The 20,702-nt window shown below is 33.8% G+C and overlaps 1 long non-coding RNA gene across 1 annotated transcript; it reads left to right on the plus strand.

Annotated features, from left to right (window-relative positions):
- Nucleotides 1–9,401: 9,401 nt before the first annotated feature.
- Nucleotides 9,402–11,481, plus strand: LOC112638955. The gene is made up of 3 exons (XR_003123231.1): nucleotides 9,402–9,552; nucleotides 9,713–9,941; nucleotides 11,440–11,481. It is a non-coding gene; the product is annotated as an uncharacterized LOC112638955 (long non-coding RNA).
- Nucleotides 11,482–20,702: the final 9,221 nt, after the last annotated feature.

Raw genomic sequence — 20,702 nt, forward strand, 5'->3', positions numbered from 1 at the left:
TAGACATTCAACATGTGTATTTTTGTATTTTATATATTATATAAGATCTGCACACTTTCATAAACGTTAACACACAATTGTAATTTTCTTTTTAAGCTTCTTTTATATTAAGTTTAGAGCTTTTTCTTATTTCAAACTGTACATATAAATCTTTGTACGAATACATACATATATCATTGCTGTGGAGGGAATAAATTTGTATAAATTTATAAAATATTTGAAAATACGTTTATTATTATGCATGAATTTAAAAAGAGACCATTATAAAAATACTTGTTTAATTATTCTTAGTTATTTTTAACAAACAGTATTATTCTTAATTATTCTTAGCAGAATGTTTCTTTAATAATATCAAAATATTTTTAAAAATAATAATGTTGTATATCATTTAATATATGAATGCACCGAATAAGTCACAAAAGGAGACCAGAACATTACAAAATTATTTTCAATTATATTTCACGTAATTTAAGTATTTATCACTTTTTTGGAAAAAGTAATTGATTTATAGCAGGAGCAAAAAAAAATTTGATTGAATGCACTAATGCACACTACATATAAAAATTGTCGTATATAAATTACAGTAGTATAATTAAAATAATAAAGTAATTAATATTATAAGTTTTTTGTATTATATTATATTATATATTATATTATATTATGTTAAGTTAATATTAAATAAAGTTATATTATATACGTTATATTATATACGTTATTATTAAGTAAAGTTTTATTATAAATTTTTATTATATATGTTAATATTTAGTAAAGTTATATTATATATGTTATTATATTATAAGGTCATTCAATGCAAATAACGATAAAAATAACTGATACAATTATTTTAGTTATTTATGCTATTGGAAATTACTTTATACTAAAAACGCTAAGTATTGATTCAAACTGCATTATATGAATATCACAGAAAACATATAAATCACTGTTTAAATCCATTATTTACTTTTTTTATAATCAGAATATCTTTTTATAGTAAACGTTTATAGTAAACGTGCCTCTTAAACGTGTCAAAGAGAAGATACTAAGAAATAAATTAATATAAAATGTTTATAATAAAATCCATTAAACAATTATATATACATATAATTATTTTTATTTATACATAGACTATTTTTGTTTTTTATACATATTTTATACATATATAATTTTATACATATATAACTTTTTTGTCAAACAATTTTTAAAGATTTTAATTCTTTTTGAAATAACACAAGTATCATTGTGGAGAAAAATAAATTCTAAACAGAATGCAGCTAATAGGACATCATGGCAACACATGATCAGATTAAACATTCGAAGTCAGTTACTATTGCGATCGCTAGTCAAACACACTACCGCGTTACTTATCGTTTGATTCTGAAACTGCATATGAATATCATATGAATATCACAAAAAATTGTGTACAAATAGCGGATTTTGAAAAGCGTAGTAACACAATTGTGTGTAGTAACACAATTGTACAAACCAATTGTCGTAATCACATATTTAATAAAACTAATGATATAGTAAATATTTAAATGAATTCGATTACATACTGCGTGTGCTTGAATATAACTGAAAATGTTACAAAATCTATAATTCTATAACTTCTTTGATTGTTTGTAATTTGATTATCCTTTTATAGACGTTTTTCTACTATAATATTAATGAAAAAAGAAAGCTGATAATAATTATATTCCTGTATTCGCGATATAATCCAATGAATATGTATCATTTTGCATTGTCATTTGTTCTCCTAAAAAATAGAAATTATTTACTTATTAAGAATTCTATAATTTAATCTAAAATATATACCTGTGATCGTGACCATAAAGAGAAATCTAAACATAATATTAAAAGATAATAACTTGCGATTCGTTAAAACTGACTTTTAAGGAATTTGTTGAAAATATATGTATATATATGAATTAATATCAATTCGATTAACACATCAAAATTTGTTGAGAAAAACAACTAACTGAGGATTCAACAGAAACCGATTGAGTGCAAACGTTTACGAAAAATGCAAATTATGTTTGGAACAATTTTATGTGTTTTATTGAAAGGTTTAGTACTGACAAAGGCAACTATCACGCCAAAGGATTATACCGCTTCAAACAGTCTTAAAAAAAAAAAGTATTTCCATTTATCCGGATTTAAATTTCACACAGGTAGGAGATATTTTACGTTTGATTAAAAAACAATTGAATGTTATTGCAATTAATGGTGTAAAAATGAATGATAATAAATTATATATTCTACCTATAATAGGATAAGATAAAACAAAGCAATTCAATATGAAAGTAAAAAGTATGTATGTTGTAAAAATAAGAAGGATTAAGTTTCGAAATTTTGTTTATAAATGAATGTTATATAGTATATTACATTTAATTAAAACGGTATTTTAAAATTTGACTATATTATTTTGTCTCTCTCTCTTTCTCTTTATACATAGATAATTATTTATATTAATTTTAAAAATAATAATTTTTAAAATTAATGAATTTTTTTGTTCTTCTACTATATTTATCTGCTACATTAATATATACATACGATGGCACTTCAACAGATTTTTATGTTTCTTCAATTTTCAAAATTTCTTTATTTTTCTAAATATTTATGTAACCGGAGTCTTTTTTCGCTCATGCCGCGGATAAATGCAGTCTTGAGTTCCAAGAAACGTTTTAGGCAAGTGTGAATCAAAACGTGGTTTTGAATTTTGATAAGAGATTTATTTAAAAATTCACAGAAAAAAAAATATAAGAGTATGTGTGAGTGTGTGCGCGAATGTATGAAGTTGTATGTGTTTGGCGGAGATAGAATCGCTGTCGGCGGAGATAGAATCGCTGTCGGCGCGGACACAAAAACTGTTAGAAAAACGTATGACGCCGGGCGCAAAAACTCGTCGTAAATAGTCGGTGCCTAGCTCGATCGAATGCACCTCTCGATTTCACGTTGCAGTGGTCGTGGTTCTGCTTGGCGGATTTATGCGGCGTAATCGTATAATTTACAGTAATCGAGGTGCGGGAGGGACGTGCACCCGATAGTGCAACTTTGATTGCCATCGGAGTGCGCGTTCGCGAATTTAGCGGAAATAATTTGATCGCTCCGTATTATCTTGCGGTACGGGCAATGACCGCGTGACGGCGCGTGTGTTGACGGTTTTTCTTTATATTGTTTTCGCCTTCGTAGAACTTCGCGTTAGTTTCTCAGAACGGATAATTCGATGGGAATTTCAGGATCAGTCGGCGTTGGCGGAAACGTTCCGCCGGGAGCAGCTCTCCTTTCTACCTCCTTTCGTACCGACCGGATAAGGAGTGTGGGGTACGTGCGTGTCCGAGAACTCCCGGATAAATCGGGGTACTCCCCAATTCGATGCACGTAATATAGGATGCGTTCGGCTGGTGAGATTCGAGGAATTTCTCGTTGTGGAGGGGCACATCCCACCGCTTTGTCTCCTTAGCCTAAAGCTCTTTTTAGGTTTCCTGGCTTAGCTCTTGGCGATTGCTCGCGTTAAGAAGCTGGGAGGAAAAAGGTGTCTTGCTCGTCTTGCTCGTGACAGGCCTTTTTATACCGGCCTAATTAGTTGGCGCCGGCGTACCTCATGGTTTCCCCCACCGAGCGGATTGAAAAATCGGCGTTTTGTTCGTGGAGCGAGGCGGCGCCGGGCGCGGGGGGACTTAGCCCGTTTGTTCGGGATTCGTCGGCCGTCGTCGGCGCGCTTCGTTTTTTAACGGCACTTAAATTAACGCCGTTTGACAAAGTTTAAACATGTGACGCAAAGCGCCCTGCCCTGCCCGGCGGGTGTTCTGCCGGGCGGCAGCTTCCAGCAATCATCGGCTGGGCATGATTAGGGAGGTGCAAGGGTACGTTGTTATATTTATAATAATATTTATTGATATATAGTAAGTTTTATATTAATGTAGATTTTATTTTATGAAATTAATTTAGAAAGTTAGTATCATTTCTTTGTGTTAAGGATAATTATATATAACGGACTAGAGCTACAAAATATCGAGATAGAAAATCTATTTAATGAAAAAATCATTTATCAAACATTCTTCAAAATTGTATCTATTAACGCTAATATTTCGATCGACAATATATTCAATAATTATCGCTAGAATTTATATTAATTTTCATTGTACATATATCCATTTATATACAAATATATCCACATATTTTTATTGAGGGATTATCGGTTTATTTTTATTGAGGGATTCTCGGCTATCATTTCCAGGAAACAATATTTTTAACCTTTTTATTTTTAAAGTACAAACATTAATATAATTTAGGTAATATCGGTAAATTTTTGAAAAGAAATATAAGTTATGGTAAAATTGAGAGGAGTTAACTAACCTATCAAATCATTAGACAAAATTGTAATATTTTAATAATTGCAAAGGCTACACTTTCGTTTGTACTACTTGCTAAAAGTTGTTATGAATCCTTATATTGATTCTCGTTAACCTATTGATTAATTTTCTTTTTGATGAGTTAAGTTATGTTTAATATACAAGATGTCTTAAAAAAGATAAATAAATTGATTTTACGATATGAATAAAACTACATCATATTAAACTTATATCATTTAGGAATGGTGTATATCAAACCGGTATTACTAAGCAAACAAAAAATGAATGGCAATTTTTCGTTTAATTTTATAATTTATATAATCAAATATAATTAAAGCATCAGAAACAACCGCTTCAACGATACTCAATTAATTCTTTTCGTATGTTATATTTTATGAAGGATATTTCAATGTCCGAGAAAAATGATGATCATATACTAAATTTTAAATCTGATCAGAGTCATTATGATAGTACTGTGAGAAATGAGCGAGAAGTCGATGAAGTTACACTTGCAAACATTTCTATCATTCCAGAATCTATCGGTAAGTTGCAAAAAATGCATAAACTAATTAATAACAAAATCTATGATGCAAAAATGTAAATATAATTTCAAGAGAGAGTTGAAATCAAATCTAAAAATATCTTCCAATAGTGAGAAGAATATAAATTCTAATTCCGTTCAAAAAAGAAATAGAAAAGTATAATACAAACATAACATTGTACATAAAAATTGTCATAATTTAAGGTAAAGTTAATTTTATTAATTTGTTACTCTGTTTTAAAGCAATCGCAAATATTATACTTCTTCTGATTTCTTAAGTTATAGGAAATTTCCGAAAAGTACTTGTGTACTTTAAAAGTTATTTATTCGTTTTTGCCATGAATTAACAATTACTTTTCTAAATCTTAAATGACGCAAAAAATTCTTACATTATTTTTTTAAAGATCAATATTGTGCTAATTTCCATATTCTGTAGTTTATATTTATTTTTTCTCTTTCCTTTATTTTCACATTAAATTCTTTTTTCTCGATTTACTGAGATAATCCATTTAATCTTATATATAACTATGTTAATATGTACGATCTCAAAATCTCTAGAAAACAGATTTAACAAGCCAACGTCTCTCAGAGCATTTGTACAATTCGACAGTCAATTCACAGAAAAAGTAAGACATTTTTGTGACATTGAGGTAACAAATCTAAATTCTCAGTTTGTATTCCTTCATTTTTCTCTTTTTTTCTTAAATCCAACTACATAAATATATCAATATGTTAATTCTGTTACAATTTTCTTAAATATAAAATAGCTAAAATTTAATTTTTTTATAGATGGAACCAACCTGAATTTACCGATGAAATAATACAAGAGTACCAAGTGCAATGTTCTATCTTCGAAGACTTTAAAAAAACTTGCAACGATAAAAATATCACAGCTACAAAATTGGAGCACACGGTGCACAATCTAACATCCAACACGACATATTATTTTCGAGTGCGTGCGCATACTAAAATTGTTGCTGGTCTTTACACGGATTTAATCAATGTGTCGACTACACATGAAAATCCAACACCTAAATTATTACTCACAACGGACACAGATATCCGCATACTGGACGTGGATTCAAATACCATTACTAATTTAGTAACGTCAGAGTAAGTAGACTGATAAAAAAATGGTTATAATTATCATAAATTATTTTAAACACTAGCTATAAAGTTAAAACTATTATTATTATGCACTAGTTTATTATTATCAACATTATAGCAGTAATAAAATTGTGTAAAATTAGAAATCTCAATTATAATTTTTTTACTATACAATTATAGTTAGCTCCTTTTTTCAGATCAGTAACATATGTCACTTATTCAATGCAAGAACATAGAATTTATTGGCTAACAGGAAGTGACCTAATGTCATTGAATATTAATGAAAATAATATCACAAAAATAGCTAGCTATGATAATTATTTATATAATCTCTGCATTGACTGGGTAGCAAGGAATCTATATTTCACCTATGAAGAGTCAGCTTACTCTTATATTGTAAAGTTCGACTTAACAAAGTGGGAAACTGGCATAATTAAATTTGATGAGATTTTCAAATCAAAAACTTATATTCCTCGTTTTATTGTATCACCGTCTATGGGGTACGTTTACTACCATTCACTTGAAAAAATAATTTTTCATTAAAAAATTATGCATATTTGTAATTTTTGTATAATTAAGATCATAAGTAAAAAAAATAATAAGTTATAATATAATTATAAGAATTTCGAATTTTTACTGTATACAAGTTTCTGTTTGTATTAAAATAATGTTTTATAATGTTTTATAATGAGTAAAATAATTATATATTTTTCAGAATTTTATATTCCCTATTTTACAATTGGACGACTATAACATATAACATAAGGAAATATCATCTCGATGGAGAAATCAAACAAATTGTTCCGATAAATGCATCTTTGTGTTTATTTCATTATATAAATTCTTTTATACGTCATATGATAATTGATAACATGAATAATGAGGCGCCGTTAATTTACTGGTTAAGTGAGAATTACATAATTGTAACAGACATTAACATTTCTATGTGCAATATAATTTTATACAAGGAAAACATAAATGATGACATTTACTTCACATATATGATAATGGACAAAACAAACGTTTACATTTTTGCATATAAAGATGATCCACATAATCGTCATATCTACGTTTTGAAAAAGAAATATGCAAGTCTCAAGAGCGTAAATGCAGCCAAATATGTTAAAAAGATAATGGATATAGATATAATTTATAAAATTATTTCTATACCAATTTCCCATTTTGATCAATCATATCCTCCAATGAGATGTCTCATCTTACGAAAAAGTTTACAATTTTGAGAATGTGAATGCAACGGCAAACAGCATCATTGTAAATCTTCCGGAGCCGGTTAAAGAGTGGATGCAAAAAATATAATTTACCAACTACTATATATACTATCTCCGTAAGCTGTTTAGACAAAAATCTCAATAAGTCTGAGAAATTCAATGTACTGACGACCGAGCGATATTACGAGATTCAGAACTTAACACCATTTACAAAATACAATTTGAAATTTACTTTAAGCAATTTTTACTTTGATCAATTATCAATAAATCCATTCGATTCAAATGTGATACCAATAAAAACTAATTCGGGCAAGCTTAATGCACCAGAAAACATAAGTGTTCTAGCTTTGACGCCTACTATAGCAGTAATTCATTGGATGCCACTCAAGAAAGTGTACTGCGCGGCCGTGACCTACGAAGTGCATTGGAAGTCAGTTGCATTAGTGAATGGCACGCAACAAGAGGACAAACAATTTATCAATGTGCCGAAACATATGATAGATGGCAGATTTTTCACAAAGATTAACTTGTCGCTATCATTACAAGATTACTTGATATACGTGCATGTGTATCCAATTAATTTCAGCGATTTCTACAACGAGAGTTTAAGCAAGATCGTTCACATATACTCAGAACCAAACAATATTACTTTAAGCGGGGTCATAACTAGCATGCACATAAATAGCATAACACATAAATAGCATGAACATTTCATGGATCTCAAATATTAATCTGATGATCCTTTTTACTAGAGTACAAAGATATTGCAGCAGAAAAGTGGCAAACAATGAATTATTTTGAAATGAATTATAACAATGAAGTAACATACCATGTCGAAAATTTACAATCGAGAACTTTATACAAGTTTCGCTTGATATTGAGATACCTCGAATATGAGGAAAATTTTATATGGCCGGTTGATGAAAGATTTATTTTTTCAACACTTGGTAAGCAAACGAAGATATTTTTAGTACAATATTTAGTACAATATTTTCAGTACAATAAGATTGCATGGATATATTGAAGAATAATTTCATTGAAACATTGCAATATTGCAAATCGATTGCGAAACCCTGCTGAGTTATTGTTATAAGATTGTGATGAAGTTAAGTTGTCCGCTTTTTCCAATGAAATATTGTAGCAAGATTATAGTAATATATTGAAAAGAGTGCAATGTTATTGCAATCATATTTTTGCTTTTGATGGTTGAATATCTTGAAAACATTTAATTAAATTAAAAAGCTTCATATAAATACAAATTTGCAATATCTATGATAATCATGTCTAAGATAATATATTGCAATATTGTATTTAAACATAATCATATAACATAAAATATTATATTTTTATACAAAATTACTTTGAACTCTTACTTACGAATCACTTTTTAAATGTTCTCTATACTCTTATAATGGATACTTTATACGCATATATATACATATTAATTATAGATTTAATTATACTAATTACTAATTATATCTTTATTTAAAATTATTATTATATCATAATTTTATATTATTATATAATAATTATTATTATATCTTTATTTAAAAGTTTAAAAAATCCGTTATAATTATATATATTTGCATGAAATATACATAAAAACGCATAGAAAAATATAATAGACAGGGAAGGGAAGTAACGCGTTACTTGTAACGCCGTTACCGTTATAGTTACTTTTTTTTCTGTAACTGTAACGATAACGTAGTTACATTTTTTTAGTAACGATAACGAATTTACAGTTACTTTTAGCGTTACTTTTTCGCTGATCGATGCATTAGCAAATCGGCATGATACCGTGCTCGTTGTAAGACTCGCCGCACTAGGTTCGCCATTTGGCACGCCCGTTGCGCATGTGCACCTGCCCTGTCCTCTGTACAGAAGGCTGCGCAGGAAGTAACTAAGAACTAACTTAACCTTAAGCTATACCGCGTGGCAATCGTTCATGTGCCGGTATCGAAGAAGTAACGTCGCAATAATAGCGTGTCGCGTTCGCAGTCCTGCTTTTATTACGGAGTTCGTAATATTTATCATCGTACCAATCAATGTGTTCACGATTTGTGCAAGTGTTCCCGTACACATACCTTTTCTCTGCTTCCTTGACAGTGCATATTCCCGCATTACTGTATCACGCGGTCGTTCTCCGCCGTACTCTCGTGCGGTCTGTCTCGGCTTCTACAGCGGTTCTATATCTTTGTGCTATTATACGGCCGTTATCTCCTCGCGTACACGGTCTGTCTGTCTACGCTACGTTCGTTTTTGATTTCGCGGTTTGCACTTTGCACTGACTACGTCGCAAGTGATATTTTATATCTCTCACAGTGTAAGTATGTTTAATTATTTAATCGTTTATTATTAAAAGACATTACTTATAATTTAGTATTGTGCGGCTTTATTCTGTATCACACGAAATATTATTTAATAATAAGTCTCTCTGAATAAAAATAATAAAACTTTTGGCCTTGGTTTGTGATTTTTTGTAGCGATCGGATCTGCTCAGAAATGGAAACGATAGCCGAAGAGGCGAATACGCCAAGTACATCATCTAAATCCTTGAATAAGGCACCATGGCCGGCATACAAAGAAATTTTTGTATTCGAACCTGAACTTAGTAATGAGAAGAATTATGCATTTACTTGCAAATTATGTTTAGGCAAAAAAATTATACATGCTAGCAAAAGCTCCACAGCCAATTTAAAGAAGCACATAAGCGTAAGTTTAGTTTTCTTATTATTTTTATTTATGTTAATAAATAAATTTCAATATTTTATTTGTTAATATACATATAAATAAATAAATAAATAAATATCTAAATAAATAAATAAATACATATATATATATATATATAAATATAAAATAATTTCTTAATTTCTTAAAAACTTTGTGCAAAATAAACGCAATAACGATAACTGTATATTTTTATAATAGTAATTAATTCAATATTTTGTAACGATGCACCCCGTGCACCCCCTAAATATAAGATATTCCCGGCATGCGATCCGCCGGAAGCTGCCGCCCGGCAGAACATCCGCCGGGCAGAGGCAGGGGCGCGGTGCGCCCACATTTTTAAATTGTTTACAACAACCCGAATACAGCCGAGCATTGCCGACGGGCCTCGATCCGGACCGGCGAAAACCCGCGCTCGGCGCGCACCCCGAACCCCTCCGAGCGGGCCTCCGACCGTACCGCTTCTCGTAACCCGTTCGGAAGGGGTAATACCGCCGCGCGCCGGCGCGGGCAATTAGGCCGGTATAAAAAGGGCCTGTTCGGTATAATGAGTACCTTTTTCCGATCCGCTCTCATCAAGAGTAGCAGCTCCGAAACCTAGACCGCTCCGAAAATTCAATCTCGCTTTTGAAACGAAAGAGGTAGAGTGAACTCTTCCTCCATCGAGTGCTCTCGATCTTCAAAACAGATCACTCCATCCGATCTTAATAAAAACCGACTGGAAACCAAGGAATCAGAGAGAACTCCGATTCCGTCGAGAGATCTCGACAACCGGTCTAACATCCGACCGCCAAAACGCAAGTGCATTCTCCCGGGGTAGAGAATAGAGCTGCCTCGGACGAGTCGCTCTCGTCGGCACTGCATTCCCGCGCAATCCTTCCGCACGGGACTAGTAATTTAAATACCCCGAAATCGCGTCTATTAAATTCGGGGAAAACCTAGCGTACTTAATAAAAAGCGCAGTAAAAACAGGGCTTTCCCGGCGTACGGGCACAAAAACAAGACGCGCCGCATCGACGGTCATTGACCGCGCCCGAACCACAACACCACGGCATAAACATCGTTTAAAGGATACGATCGACACAATTCATTTCCGATATCCGTATTATCATATTCAAGCGCTGCGACTTTAATAATTTTCTCGCGGCACGCTACGACGTGCACCCACAACACGATTAAATTGTAATAAACAATAGCCAAGCGCCGCGCGCCTAATATCGCGCTCACGTCTAATTGCACGCGTTTTATGTACATACCCGCGCACACACACAAACCACCACGCGCACATACACACTGTATCCCAGACATTCAATAAACTTACTTATTTTCCTTCTTTTACTCACGCTCTCGGTTATTGCAAGACCTCGAACCCGGATTTCCGATCCCGCCAATTTCTAAACAAGACCGCGCGGAAATCGGCCCGTGACAATTTAAATAAAAAAGAATACAAGAAAATTTGTAAAATTAAAAAATTTTTTTTTAGATTCTAAGGAATGTACACAATTGCACCGTATATTCTAGTTCATTGAATCAAATCTCCAATATAAAAATAGTAGGTATAAAAAGCATGTAAAAGTGTGTTTAAATAAATAAGTGTGTTTAAATAAATATAAAAATTAATAATTCTTTCATAAATTAATATATATTTTTATTCTTTTATTTCTTTTTAACATTAAATTTTTTATTTTTATTTTTGTAAATGACAAAGAATTATTTGTATTTTATAACAGATTTTTTTAAATTTAAAACAATATTAATATAAAAATTTATATCTTAATATCTGTTATTTACATATATATCTGTTTCAATATATCTATATATTTGTGTGTATTTTGTTATAAATTAATTTTATAATTTTTTTTAGATATGCTTTCTTTTATTTCTGTTTAAAAACTTTTTTAGTTAGTTGAACTTTTAAATAATTTTTAGTTACTATATTATTATTTTCTTTATATTGTAACATTTATAATATACATATATATGTATACACACATATTTACATACATATGTATATATAATATATCACATAAATGCAAGCATACATACATACATACATATATACATGCACGCATACATACATACATACATACATGTATACCTATCTATACATATATATGATATTACTTTTATTTCTAAGTTTTAATTATATTGAATTAATATAGGTAAAACATCCACATTCTTTAAAAGATTTGGAAAAAGCTAAATCTAAACTCACACATAATAAACGTCAATATGAAGAAGACATTAATAATGTTACAAAAAAGCAGTGTGTGTTACAAAAATGGAGTTCTGGAACAGCTGGAATAACTCAAAATAAGTTAGACACTGCCATACTACGATTTATTGTTGAAAATGTCCAACCACTCGCGGTTGTTGAGAGTCCTGCATTTATTGATTTGATTAAAATTGGATTGCTTTCATCAATTCGAATAATGTGTAAAAAAACATTAAGAGATAAACTTAATAAATTATATCTGGATATGAAAATCGCTCTTGAAAAACAATTTACTGAAATCGATACGGTTTCAACTACAGCAGATTTATGGAGCAAAGCGAAAAAGTACATGTGTGTATAATTATGTTTTATTTAATATTTTTACATTAATATTTTATTTTTTAATGTTTTATTACATAATAATTAAAATAATTAAAATCTTTTATTTTTATAGAAGTTACTTAGGTGTTACGTCCAGGGGAACTCACGATTCTTTTCTTTCCCGTACCCGGTGCACACGTGCACGATTTCCAGAGCCGATAATAATAGCCAAATTAAAGCAGGATTCTCGGTACATGCCCTAAAATAACAATCGGATATTAACGGGCTATTAAAGTAGCATCCGGCTAAATAAAGCGGCATTCAGTCAAATAAATTCGATATTTTCTTAAAAACTCATAAAATCAAAAATAAAGAAAACTAATCATAAAACGCGAGTGATCGGATATCGGATGTTACGATTCTTTTCTTTCCCGTATCCGGTGTACACGTACACGATTTCTAGAGCCAAATATAATAGCTAGATTAAAGCGGGATGCTCAGTACATATCCTAAAATAACAATCGGATGATAACAGGCAATAAAAGTAGCATCCGGTTAAATAAAGCGGGATTCAGTCAAACAATTCGATATTTTCTTAAAAACTCATAAAATCAAAAAATAAAAGAAACTAATCATAAAACGTGAGTGACCGAATATCGCAAGAGGGTAGTAACAGTCATCCCTTGTGCGATACTGAGAATCCTAAATTCCCCGTTTTGGAAGATGCTCTCCTATTCGCGAACGAACATAATAAAATCCTGATTTGCTACATTTGTTCTAAATGCTCATAAGTAGGGGCAGAGAGGAGGCCATGGAAATCTAACAAAGATTTCTATTCGTCAACCTCCCTTATTCCTCACGCTAGGAGAGGGTAATCCAAAACGATATATAAGCGCGAACTTCGAACAACTCAGAGTCAGAAAAAAATTCGTAGTCAGAAATATTCATACAGCAGACAAAGTTTCGTACAGTCAGAAATATTTTCATTGACTCAGGCGTTCATATACGCACTCAAAGGTTTCGAGACATATTAACTTTCATATCGAGTCAGTGCAGCCCAGCAGCAACCACCGTCTTCATCAACGATCAATATCTCGCCATCCTCAACGCCAAAGGGGGTCCTGCGATAATTCATTTCGATTTGTCCACGGTTTTCCAAATAGTAAGTCTTTTCTTTTATCTTCAAAGTTCCTCCCCTCCCCCGTCTACTTCCTTTACTCATAATAATCGTTTCTCTAGTGGAACCCACGAGGAAATCCGCTAGAGCCCACACTAAGCGACTCCGATATCGCCGTAATCGACGTACCCGCCGACTGCTGGCTCGGGCTGCGGCTGATTCCTCATTTGCGTTAGATTTAAGTCAAATAAACGCGGATCTCCCTATTACCCGGATCTTCTTAAATAATTTTCAAGGAGACACGCGAGACTCCTCACATCTTCCCCCTCGCACTCCTTCCCCTAATTATTCTCCATATCTGCTTCCTGGAACTCTTCCTCCCAGTTACTCCCCGGTGTATGACGCGCAATCTGACCTTCAGTCTGATTTCCCGCCGCTATCACCTTCTCTTTCTCCATCCCACTCGCCAGTCCCAGATCCTCATCCCTCGTCTCCTCCTCTTCTTCCTCCCCCTGTTTACTCCGACATCGATCTTAGTGATCGGATCCTCTCCGAAATTCTCACCCTGACTTACCCTCTGTACTTTCACCCGATCCTCCCGGGTCAATTCACCTTGGGCCCTGGCCTTATTCATATTCCAACTCTCAAGGCCTTTCTCCGCACCGCTCCTTCCAACATTCCCATACCTTGCTTTACTCCCTTCACCAGATACCCTATCGCTATTCCCGTAGAATTCTTCAGGGAAAGATATCCTCCAGATTCTGACCAACCTCACCCAGCCTCGCATACACACACAATCACACTTAATGTACCCACAAACATTCACACAATTACACTTAATATTGTGTTAGAGTAATAAATAATTAAAATGTTTATATAAATTTTATCTTTTGTAATGTAAAATAAATTTAATTAATTTATTTCCACTTCAACTTAATCAATTCCCCCTCTCGTTACCCACGCTCCTGAATCGCACTTGGTCCCGTCCCGGGTAAAAAGGATTAAGTTCCTTTACCGAAAAGGGGACCGACGAGCGGGCATTTGGACCAGAAACAGCGTAAAATCGACTCTTGTGGTCGTTGACCTATTTTTGGCTCACCCGCAGGCTCGCTCGACCCGAGACACTTGCCCTTAAGGCACCTGTTCTCGGGATACACGTGTTACGCCCTTCCTTCGGCCCATCCTTCCTCGGGCCTGGACGTAACATACGTAATTTTTGGGGGCTCGTCCGGGATTGATATGTGCGATTCAAGGAAACGGGAATGAGTGACGGGACTCGAGGTAAAGCCGATAAAAAAGAAGTAGAAAAATTTTATAAACTCGCTTTGGAAGAGAAAAAATCTAAATCTAAAATTGGAATTACGTCATCTACTTCCGGTTTACCTCATACATCTACTCCAAAAAGAACTGTAGGATCTATACCAAGACATTTTGATCTTTCTTTAGAGAACACAGACACAAGCATAAATAATACTATTTTAATAGCCGACACGCCCGAGCCAAATTCTGACAATTCCGGCGATATAACTTGCCAAGAATATTACACACTTACTAATACTCTTATTTATAAAGCAGAAAAAGATTTTGATAGGTCCGAAACCATGACTCATCAAAACCCATTTGCTACCTTAAAATACGCGGTTGAAGCCGTTCCTTTTTTCGATGGTAAAAATATTCCGCTCAGTTATTTTATCGAAGGATGTGAGGAAGCTAAATCCATGCTACCTAAAGAAGCTGAAGCACAGTTTACCAAAGTAATAAGAACCCGAATAGTCGGCGAAGCCCGACGAACCATCCAAGATCAAGATTTTGACACAGTATCCAATTTGACTTCATATTTAAAACAAATTTACGGACCTTCTAAAAATGTATACATACTACAAGGAGAATTAGGACGCGTTTACCAAAAAAATGAAGAAGATGTAGTCACATATGCAAATCGCGTAAAATTGCTGGGAAAACAGATTTTAGAAGCATACCGTAGTACTAGTCGTTCTTTACCTGATCAAAATATAAAGGCATCATTAGAAGGTGACATGTGCAAATGTTTTATCCGAGGACTTAAACCCGAAATAGAACAAAGAATTGCGAGAGACTTAGACGTGCATGGAACCGTTGCTGACGCTTTAAGAATAGAAAGAGAACTTCGGGCAATGACAGATTTACGACAGGGACAAGAGACTCACTCAGGTCAAAACAAGCCGCGAATACGAGAAACTTGCCAGATCTGTTATAAAGAAGGACACGTGGCTAGTAACTGCAGGAAGCTCACACAGTCATCCTCTTTGGGTCAACTTCCAGGAGCCTTGGGAACCGAAATTCTGATTTGCCAGATTTGCAAAAAACGCGGACACAGTGCAGATAAATGTCGCCTGCGCGATCCTCAATATCGCCAACCAGTAAATGTAATCCAACAACGAATTATAACCTGTCAACTATGTTCTAAAATCGGACACGACGCGAAACTATGTCGTCAAAATAACAACAATAATCAAGCCAATAAAACCTCTGTAATTTGCCAATGGTGCGATAAAACTGGTCATTCAGCTAATAATTGTTGGAAGAAACAAAATGAACAACGCAATTCAATAAATAAAACTACCGTTACTTGTCAAATCTGCAACAAAATAGGACATATCGCTAAAGATTGCCGCACTAGAACGAATTCAACACCTACAACCAACTCCTTTTGTCGATATTGTAAGGCACAAGGACATCTTCTTGAAAACTGTCAATTACGGATCGCGAGTAATAATCGTTGGAAAGAAAAAGATCAGGGAAACTACAATAGGCCTTCGACGTCGGGTGTGCGACAGGGACCCGAGCAAGCTTCACACCCGTCCACTCAGCAGGACGCCAAATAAACCGAAACCCAGATGTACGGCCTGTGACAGTGACCCTCGCTAAAGACAGTCGCGTGCCTACTGTTCAGGTCCAGCTCACCAAAGCATCCGCTCATATAACTCTCATGCTAGATACAGGATCCGGACCGAATATAATTAAAGAGAAATTCACACCTAAGGATATTAATATAAATTTCGATAATATTTTAAAATTAAATGGTATAAATAATTATCCTGTTTACACACTCGGAGAAATTATGTTAACAATTTTCGGAATATCTGTATCTTTTCACATTGTATCCGACGACTTTCCGATTCCACAATCCGGAATACTTGGAAATGATTTCTTCAAGCAAACTTCTTCAAAAATAGATTACGCGGAGGGACATCTAAACATTTCTGGAATTAATATGCCATTCTCCTCCCCCGAAACTATTACCGTACAACCAAGATCCGAGTCATTATTTTATGTAAGAATAATCAATCCTGAAATAAAAATAGGATACATACCGAAGTTAAAGGTAGAGCACGGAATTTATTTAGGGGATACAATAGTGGAAAACGTTTCTGGAAAGGCTTATTTGAATATCATAAGCACTCTAGATGAAGAGGTGGAAGTCCGTGTGCCGACATTACATTTAAAACCATTAGACGAATTATTCGATGACCATAATTCGAACATTGCAACATTCGACAAGGAAAAATCAACAAGATCATTGAAGGATTCCAGGAAAATCGACGAAACTCGAATTAATTTCATAAATGAAGACGCTTTTAGAATCCATGATAATATCATTCTCAATGAAGATGCTGAAATTGGTAATAAAATTCAAGAAAGAAACGAAGACGAAATACTTGAAAATATAAACAAAAGGGATGAATCAAAACAAAAGAAACAAAATTAAAGGAGGAAATAAAACTTATACAAATAAAAATTCTAATAATTTAACAATCTCTGAAGAGGGAAATTATCAAACCTCTTTAGAAAAAATTAATTCTGGAATTTCGGAGGGAAGTTTCCAAACCTCGACAGAAAATTCCAGCTCCGAGGTAAATTACCAAACTTCTTTAGAAAAAAATAATTCTGGAATTTCGGAGGGAAGTTTCCAAACCTCGACAGAAAATTCCAGTTCCGAGGTAAATTGCCAAACCTCTTTAGAAAAAATTAATTCTGGAATTTCGGAGGGAAGTTTCCAAACCTCGTCAGAAAATTCCAGCCCCGTCGATTGCAAGGAGGGAGGTTACCAAACCTCACTACGAAAATCGACACCTTATCCTAAAAAGGAAAGAAGTTCTTTATCCTCTCTAGACTTTACATCTCCAAAGGATGGATTATTTACAAGAAAAAACGATAAAAATAAACTAGAAACCTCCTATGTTATGATAAAAGACCTCGTCCAAGAGGCTCAAGAATATAATTCGAACATTAGAAAAACCGAAAATTCTCGGAAAATTAATCACAAGAATAAGCCGTCTTCGAAACTTTCTACGTCCTTATGTAATAAATCTCAAGAAATAATAGATGAATTTACGAGAAAACATAAATCTAAACACGAGTTTGACATTACAACTTCTGAGCCGCATCATTGCTTGGTACTTTCCGAGGAAACTAAGGAAGATCGACTCTCTAAAATTATCGACTTATTGCGATTAGAGCATTTAAATGAAAAAGAACAGGGAAACGTAACAAAATTAATAGCAAATAGCCAAGATCGTTTCCACATTCCCGGAGAAAATTTAACCGCAACTCACGTTTTGCAACATCAGATAACGACCACCGATGATCACCCGATAAATACTCGGCAATATAGATTTCCGCAAATACATAAAGAAGAAATAAACAAGCAGGTAGAGGACCTCCTACTGGGAGGCATAGTGAAACACTCGCAGTCGCCTTACAATACGCCCATATGGATCGTGCCTAAGAAAGACGATTCTAAAGGAAATAAACGCTGGAGGATGGTTCTCGATTTTCGAGCCTTAAACGAAAAAACTATTGGAGACGCTTACCCACTACCTAATATTGTTGATATACTAGATCAGTTAGGGGGAGCGCAATATTTTTCCATATGCGATCTCGCATCCGGATTTCATCAAATAAAAATGGATCCGGCCGACAGTCATAAAACCGCTTTTACAACTCCTTTCGGACATTACGAATTCGATAGAATGCCCTTCGGTTTAAAAAACGCTCCGGCTACTTTTCAACGCTTAATGGATTTAGTATTGACAGGACTACAGGGGAAGAATTATTTGTATATATGGATGACATAGTTATTTATGCCAAGTCATTAGAAGAACATGAAAGAAAATACAACGCTCTAATAGAACGTCTTCGAAGAGCTAATTTAAAACTACAGCCTGACAAGTGCGAGTTTCTGAAATCGGAAGTAACATATTTAGGACACGTAATTAGCAAAGATGGAGTAAAACCAGATCCCAAAAAATTAGAAGCTGTAAAATTATTTCCGAGACCGAAAACGCCGAAAAACATTAAACAATTTCTAGGACTTGCCGGATACTACAGACGTTTTATATCCAATTTCTCTAAATTTGCTAAACCGCTAACGTCCTTATTAAAAAACAACACAAATTTCGAATGGACATCCGAACAAGAAGAATCATTTCAAATCTTGAAACAAAAGTTATGCGAAGAACCTGTATTACAATATCCCGATTTCTCGAAACCATTCATATTGACTACAGATGCTTCAGGAATAGCCATAGGCGGAATCCTATCACAAGGAGAAATAAACAGAGACCGACCGATCGCATACGCATCACGTACTCTAACAGATAACGAAGTAAAATATGACACTTATGAAAAAGAAGCCCTAGCCATAGTTTATTGCGTAAAGCATTTTAGACCATACTTATACGGAAGAAAATTTACTTTAGTTACTGATCATAAACCTTTAACGTGGTTCAAGAATGCACAAGACGCAAACATGCGAATATTACGCTGGAGACTGAAACTAGCAGAGTACGATTATGATGTTGTATACAAAACTGGGAAAACTAATGTAAATGCAGACGCATTATCACGGAATCCTGCAAATCTCATGGAAGCAAAATGTAATATTATAAAAGATAAGCCGCTGAATCCTAATAATTCGCAAGATGCAGAGAAAATTTCTAGGATGTTAGAAGAATCCGACGATGAGGGAGAAAGCGAAGACGAAGATTTTCATTTATATCTTTCGGACAATGAAACAGATGAACCGTTTTATGACCATACTAATGCCACATCATCTACCGAAGAAAACGAACCACCACTACCTAAACGCGATCGAATACAAACTCGAAGCCAAACTATAAATCAAAAGGAACAAAGTAAAAATGTTCAAGATATCGAAAGAAGAACAGACGCGCCAGATAAGGACGAAGATAAAGAGGAAGAAGAAGAAGAAGAAAAAGACGAAGAAGAAATTATCAATCTAAATTACGGAAAGCAAGGACAAAATTTATCGAAAACAAAAGTAATGTCATAGAAAGTCGCGAATTATTATTTTTACGAAAAGATAACGTAATGTATTTTGTTGACACCAACGGAAAACCTTTAGATTCAGGCTCACAAAAACTCTTCGAGCGAAATAGCCTTCCAAGTCTTGGGTCCCTTGCTCTAGGCAAACCTAAGGCCATAAAATATAAAAACTACTACCACATAGCTCTGCCTATTATAGAAGGACAACAGGAGGGTCCTACAATGACCTTAAACCAAATATCAACCACCGTAAATAATCTACACGATATCATTCAAGATTTAAAATTAGAAACAATTAGTATTGCAAAAACGGAAACAATTAATAACGTACCATGGAATAATATTAAATCACAACTTCTGTCAACATTCGTTAATATACCCGTTAAATTGATTATATGTAATGGATTAGTCAAATATCCACCTAAAGATTTTACGAACTGTCATTATTGGAGAGATGCACTGCTTACCCACAGGAGGACACCGTGGCGTTACAAAAAACTTACAACAGAATAAAACATAACTATTATTGGGAGAACTTGAAAGCCGACGTCCAAAGATACATCCAGCAATGCTTACAATGTCAACTCAAAAAACTCGTTCGAGTCAAAACAAAACAGCCTATGATAATTACAGACACACCAGGATCTTCTTTCGACAAGGTCGCTATGGATATCGTAGGACCATTACCGAAAACCGAGAGAGGCAACGAATATATTTTAACGCTACAAGATCAATTAACGAAATATTGTATGGGAATACGCTACCA

The sequence above is a fragment of the Camponotus floridanus genome, unplaced genomic scaffold, assembly GCF_003227725.1.
Source record: "Camponotus floridanus strain SB8 unplaced genomic scaffold, Cflo_v7.5 scaffold402, whole genome shotgun sequence".
NCBI classification, from domain to species: Eukaryota; Metazoa; Arthropoda; class Insecta; order Hymenoptera; family Formicidae; genus Camponotus; species Camponotus floridanus.